The sequence below is a fragment of the Dicentrarchus labrax genome, unplaced genomic scaffold (genome assembly GCF_905237075.1).
Source record: "Dicentrarchus labrax unplaced genomic scaffold, dlabrax2021, whole genome shotgun sequence".
Lineage (NCBI taxonomy): Eukaryota > Metazoa > Chordata > Actinopteri > Moronidae > Dicentrarchus > Dicentrarchus labrax.
The window spans coordinates 8312374-8319890 of NW_026136715.1; positions in this window are offsets into that span (position 1 = coordinate 8312374).

Genomic DNA, 7517 nt, shown 5'->3' on the forward strand with positions numbered 1-7517 from the left:
GGGAATCATAATTTTTGCATCACAATTATCATTTTCACAAAAAAATATTTTTAAATGATACATAATGTGACATTTGTTGGGGTCTGTACCAAACAAGGATGTTACTTACATCTGGAGAACAAGGTTTGTTGGCCAGGACATCTCTACAGGACTACAGTACTTCATTATAATGCTGTTTTGTCACACATTTCAGTTTTATTGCAGCTTCTGTGATAAAGAAATGTAAGTTTGACTTTAAATACAATGTTGTTTTACAGATGTATAGATTTTCTTGGGTAAGAAAGGATCATATTGTCTTCACAGTCACCGAAGACAGGATGTCCTTCTGATCTGTAGCGGAGTTGTGTCATACTGTGCTATCTATTAATTTTTGACCATCCAACCGTCAGATAACAGAAATTGCATCATCACTTATAGAAAGGTTTTTAGCTGACCTCTGCCAGTGAGGTTCCTCCAGCTGTTCAAGTCATATTCAGTCACCACTGGCCCAGAACAAATACTCTGGGATGGAGAGTGCCGGGGTGGGTCTCCATAATCAACTCTAGCAAGCTGCCTTTAGAGTGCAAACAGCAGGTATCAAACAGTTTAGGGTCCATTTGTTGTGCTGAGTGCTTTCCACAAAAGGTTGCATGAGACACTCTGACCTTGTCAGGGAGGGTAGACTGAGATATCTACCGAATCCCTTCAAGACTGCAAAGGAGACTGGATAGAGATTTGACATATTTCTCTCTGATTTCTTCCTGAAATGTGTATCTTTAAGTAGCCGTAATAGCAACCTGATTTCACGAGAAAATATCACATAACCATTGTCTGTTGAACTGCTCTGTATTGCAGTGTTCTGCCCAGGTTGGATGTGTTTTTCAAATAAAGCACAAACGCAGACACGACTCCTCAAGATCTGGTGGGTGTACACCTGACGTATAACATATGGCTGTTACAGGAACATGACCAAATTATTATGTTCATGCCATTCAGGTGCTAACGTAAACATCTGAAGGGCAAATGTGGTTTCATCTCAGGAGATGAATACAGGCACCAGAGGAGGACTGGCAAGTTCAATTACATGAACAACCACAATTTTGGGGTTGTCATGTGATGTGATGGAGCCAACGTGACTTCAATGCACCATGTCAACCGTATGAGCTGGGGAGGACACATTAAAGGCAATGAAAATGATTGATTCTATGACTGTAGGGAGAAAATGTCTCACAAGATTTCCTCCCTTTTCAAAATCCCTCAAAGAAGCTGTAATCTTCCTTTTTTAATGTTTTTATATCTGATACTACAATCTTAAAGACAGCAAATGCAAGGAACATACATCACACTTGGCATATACTGTACATTTAATCTCAGTTATTAACACAGCCCTGAACACTTAACCCAGATAACCGCTGACGGCTGATGACATTTTTAAAGCCAGGAATAAAAGCCACCTATCTTATTAGTGTTTTTTCTTCACCTGGATGCCATGAGAGAGAGAGAGAGAGAGAGAGAGAGAGAGAGAGAGAGAGAGAGAGAGAGAGAGAGAGCAGGTTTTACAGTAGCAAATCTCAGGAGGCACAGAGGCAGTTACTGGAATGGAACGGTGAAGCCCAGCCAGAAGGCAACAGCATCTGCTCTCTCTGGAGACTGTCATCAGCAGTTTGGGCTAAAAGAATGGCTGCTTATGTTGAAATGTCTATGTGCTAGCTCTTTTTTTTTCTTCCTGACACCGCAATACTGTAGTTCTCTTTGTTAATTTGAAAATTTCATAATGTGCATGCAATGACATTTGACTTAATGGTGGGATCAAATAGTGTAGCTCTCAGTAAATGTCAATCGGACTCAGGAAATAATGGAAGAAAAAAGGCATTTTCAGTTCTTAATTATATGCTTTAAAAAAACAGAGCTAGGCATGCATTACGTTGGCAAACTGTGAGCTTTTTATTCCGTTTTTTACCTGAGTTTTCTCATATCACACTTTAGGTGTAGAAAGGTTTGTGTCTCGGAAGTTAATGAGTTGTTTCGCCTGAGAGAAATATGCCTCACTCTTATCCACAACAAAGATATAATGGAAAAGATTAATATCCTTAAAAGAATCTATTAAATGTTAAGATCAACTGATGTAAAGGGTGAGACACTCAATTTCCATTAAACATGAGGGGCTCAGCGAATTGAAAAACACACCACTCAAGACTTCAGTTATTTTAATAGCAGTTTGGGCTGATTCTACCGACTAAGACATTAATACTCTACTGAATAAGATTCAAAGGCCAGATTCTCACACTGCCTTCTATAAAGATAATCTTATTTCTTACTTGGCTGAACTTGAGAGTTGGCTCATGCAGATAAAGTAGACACCAACTGTTTCCCATTGACCTTTCCAGAAAGGAGCAGAGAATGCTTCAGAAAACAAAAACACTCAATGAAAATGCAAATGAATCACTTGAAAGGCATCCCTCACTATTTCACTGTAAGTAATTTACTGGCAGTGATTTATTGATCCCAGAGAAATATATTTTAGTTGTTAAACCAACAGCAAGATAATATCTCCTTCTATTGTTGAATCTTTGAACGTGTTTTCACACCACTTGTCTTTTGTGTGTCAGAGCTATGCATCCAAACAGCTTGGATGAATGGAAGCTGCATGTGAGGATTTGTATGAAAATTATAGCAGGAATGCCTGTAGAAATGCATGACTTTTATCTACAAGAACCCCCCTCCTCCTCCGCTTCCTTTATAGTTCAAAAGGCATTGCGTGGTGATGCATGACACGATCTACAGTATGACAAGATCTCTATGTCTAATAGAAATCGGCCTCCTGGAAATGGTATCATTGTAATCAGCAGTAATATCATCTTAAAATGTCACATGTTTTTTTAGGGCAGCTAAACCGTCAGTGATCCCTGTTATGACAAGAGTAGGCACAGCTGAGGGGGAAGCTAAATAGAAAACTGCTCCATAGTTCTTCCTGAGACATCTCCAGCTCTCCCACCCTGAGCAAAATCTAACGATTTATTGACATTTTTACTCTGCTTAGCCACCCTCGGCATAAAGTAGCAACCAACACCTTATCTTGTAGGCATGCCATTTGGAAAGGAAATTTGACATGGAATCAGACAGGCGTTAAGAGTAGACCCATATTGCTGCCATTATTTGTAAAATACTTGACTTTGCATTGTCTTTCTGTAGATGTAAGAAGACACACAATGCTTTGTATATGTCCTTAAGAATCTCATCACTGTAGGTATGTAACATTCAGGCCAAAAGCCCGTGGGAGCTTATGGGCTGTCTGCTTCTTGGCCATATCTGTACTGACCATTTTAGGTTTAGGAGACAACTCATGTGAACATTTTCACAAAAATCGTCCTCTTTTCAGGGTTACTTTTCAGAGAGCAGCCGTCAGAACATTTCAAGGAGGAGACCATTGAATCAGCAGTGCATGAACCTTCTTCAGACAGAAACTGGTGGTCTGCAGGTCAGGAAAAAAAATGTTTTTGATTGGTTTGTTGCACTACAAAAATGATAGATATACATTCAGGGGTACTTGTGGTATTTTTAGGACTGGAATAATTTCACAATAAAGTTTGGATTTTGTTATTGTAAGTCAATGAAACTTACATGTCAAATAAAACCTAATAATTGTTTACCAAATTTTAGACATGAATGTAAAAGGGGTGTCACAGGAAAGCACTTTTTTCAAGGGCAGAGTTAGTTTTGTTAAGTTAACTTCTGCTGTTCCTGCAAAAAGCAAAAAAAAAACATTCATCTGTGTAGAAATATTAAACAAGCAATTGGTATTCATTGTATTATACTGCATGGTCGTTTTCCCACTTAAGTTAAAAGAATAAGCCTGTTGTGTGCCTACTGTGGCCACATTGTCCTAGAATTCACAAAGCCTATATGCAATCATATGCTGTAGGCATTCTTTCCATCTTAAATTGATATGATATGATATGATATGATATGCAGATCTGTATACATACATACAAATGGTCAAAATCCATTCTTCTGTTCAGATGTTATATATTCTTCTATATTTTTCCTATTATCAGCAAATTCCATGTCAAGACTAAAACCAACAATGAATTAATCCTACTAATACGTATTGCCTGAGTAGTCAAAGCTTAATATAGCTTATTCCTCTCTGCCATATAACTCCATTGTTGTCCAAAAAGTATTGAAAACACATAAAGGAGCCACACAGTCACACTGAATGCCTCCATGAACATTGGAGCTTTATTTTGACTCAGTCCCACATAAACCATCCTGCTGCCTGTAAAAACTCACTATAGCACCAAATGTGTATTAATTCACCACTGAAAATAGTCCCCAACAAATACACTATTTACTGCAGTTTGAGAAATATTTTCTAAAACTGTACCCAGCTGTTTTACAATCTGACTGTGCCAGATAGTTGTTTTCCAATTAGAAAAAGCCTTCAGCACTGGTCTTTGCTCTTCTTTCAATGAAGACATAGAAATAATCCAGTTCTAATGTAACAGTTCTGATGCTAGCAACTTCTATGCTAACCTTTATGGGTGGGCTTACACTCTTTATGTCATCAGGGAACGCTTTACTTCAAATCACATTAACTTGATAAATTGCGAGAAAATTTAATGGGAGTGAAAAGTCATGAAAATTTTGAAAAGCTGTTGCCAGCCAGTTTATAGAATATTTTAAAATGTAAATTGAATTCAATTCAGTGTTACTCTTATAAAGAAAGTCTTTTTCCGAATCCGACCTGTGGCCCTTTGCTGCGTGTCATCCCCTCTCTCTACCCCCCTTCCTTGTCTATCTCCAGCTGTCACTGTCAATTAAAGGCAATAAAAAAGGCAAAAAAAAGAGAAAAAAAAGAGAAAAAAAAGAAAATCTATTCATATTACTTTGCATTATTATTTTATTATTATTATGCACTATAAGTTTCCTTTAGTGCTAACAAAACCATTCCTATACAAGCAGCAACCATGGCTGTAAAATGAAGCCAGAGTGCCAAAAATTGCAGTCCCTTTAACGGCCACATGAGGCTGGCTGCAAAAGTGAGTCAATCTCCATAAGCCCCCATATTACCCAAATTTACAGCAGCAATAAACTTGTTTCCAGCATGATTTCAAAAATCGGTGTCGTTCTCATTAGCTTGACAACTGCATGGGGGGTGATTTTTTTTTATAAAACTCACCTATTTAAATTATATTATATTAAATATTATAATGAAAGGCAGGGTTTCAGCAACCAGGCTACATTCAGCTTGACCCATGCTCTACCTTGGCCAGTGGAGTCAGGACTGTCAAAATGGTGAGGGCCAGGGTCGACCACAGTGATCTTCAACATGACTCTTCGGAAACACTCACAGACTCTATGTCAATTTTGAATTATACAGTCTATGTTCCTATATTTGATACAGACACACAGGAGAATGCACTTACAAAAAGATTTTATTGTCATCAGCTGTTTTGCGGACTGCCAACCGTATCTAGAATGACTGATTAGCATTTTAGTGTTCAGAGCTGAGGGTGGTTTCACCTTGTTATATTTCATTTACAGTTTGTCAAATGATATCAATCAGATTTTGTAGCCTTGGTACACACACATGCACCATGACAACCCTGAAACCACAGAGCCACCCCACATAACAAATCCCAATTAAAACCCTGTGTGTTCATTAGGAACCAACGGGCTAGTGGCTGAGTGCTACAGAAAGGCTGGAAAAGTCAGACTGTACTGAGAGATGGACTAACACATTGTTAGTTTTTGTTTTTTTGTCAAGGAATTTGTTTACAAGAAAAATATATAAATATAGAAGATCATATAACATCTGACTTATTCTTTAAATGCATTTTGACCATTTCTTAAGTTTCCCATTAAACAGGAGATCACCAATGTAAGATGGCAATGATAGCTAGAGCCTATAAGTCAATTTAAGCTTTGTGAACTCTAAGACAAAGACACACACCATTTATAATGTCCAAAAATAAACATGTCATTTTTAAAAAAGCTTATTATTTCTGAACAAGCAGCAAAGAACCTCTTAACTGTGCTTCACTAGGTTCCAGCCCCTTTCCAGTTAGTGATTTGTTTATAGTGACTTTTTTTTCCTGTTTAATTGTGTCCAACTTTACCACAGATCTTTATTATGTTTACCCAGCCATAAGTTAGACATTCATAAAGGCTGTTGCACATTAGGGATGCCCGGATTCATAGGAAAAGTATTGATACTACTGACACTAAGTCTTGCGTTTCAGCACTACCTACAATCTGATCAATGACTAAAAAACCCGGATGACTCTCACTCTGCTTCTGTGCTGCTGTTGTATGCTATGCAATTGCCTGTATAAATATGTTAAAACTATTTTGTGTTTTATCATGCATCTGATTAAATGACTGAGAGAAGTAAATGCTTAGCAATTGGCCAATCATGGTAGGCTAATGAAAATGTATTGAGAAGAAGATTATTAATGATGCATTCATCTCAGAAATCATGACACATGGATTTTCCCCTACATGATAATATATTAGCTGCCCACTAATAACAATAATTGGTAAAAGTATTTAAAGCAGTAACAATATTGATGATTCTGGCCCTGAATTATATTGTATCACCCAGCCCTATTTCACACATTTAAGTCTGACTGTGTGAACATTTCAGTGTTCTGGATAATTGTCTGTGTGTGTTACAGGAATAAAGATCAATGATATGATTTTAGGGCGCTGCATGGTGGATACACAGCTTCCTGTGTGCTCCAGGAATCCTACAGATTTCTGAACAAACTCACTGTGAAACAGATGGCTCCAATAAAGTTCAGTCCTAGTGTGTCAAAGCACGGTGTCAACATGGGACAAAACTCTGTGAACAATTAACAAGTGCCCCATCTTCAGAAACTATTGTTCTGCTCAGAACAACTCAGCAATTTATGGTATTTGGCTTCCTCCTCTTATATCCCAAATCCCCTCTGCACAGAGTTGACTCTTCCAAAGCCTCAGACATTAATGCTGTGTTGTAGTGTGCCTACATCTCAAGCAGTTTCTTGCTGTTCCTCTCACTCTGGGTATTCTTCACTCCTTCCTGAACTGGGAATGCACCCTGTCTTCATAAGCAAGCATCAAAATAAAATGTGAAGTCTTTATGCCGTAGAGATGGCAGTGTGAGCTGCAGGCCTTGGGCATGTTCTGCATGCCAGTGATAAAAAATCCAGACACAATGCAAAAGTAGAGCTCACCATGTAGCGAAGGTGGAGGGGAACGGTGAGGATGAAGCTGTTTCCCGTACCACACATACAGATCGGTGCTGATTTACACCAAATAACTGCACTCGCCTCCCCTCCTTTGCTACGATCACCATTACGTCTCCATCATAGACTGAAGAACTCCCCTACTGTAGGCGAAGATTACCTTCAGCTGAATGGACATTATTATTTCTCAACACAATCCACTTTCAATTTTCTTTTCTGCTCAGCTTGTGAAAACATGTTCTTTCCTAATCTTCTTTTATGCACCTTCCTCTAACAACACCAAGGTAAGCTAAGGGCTGAGGGTGTACG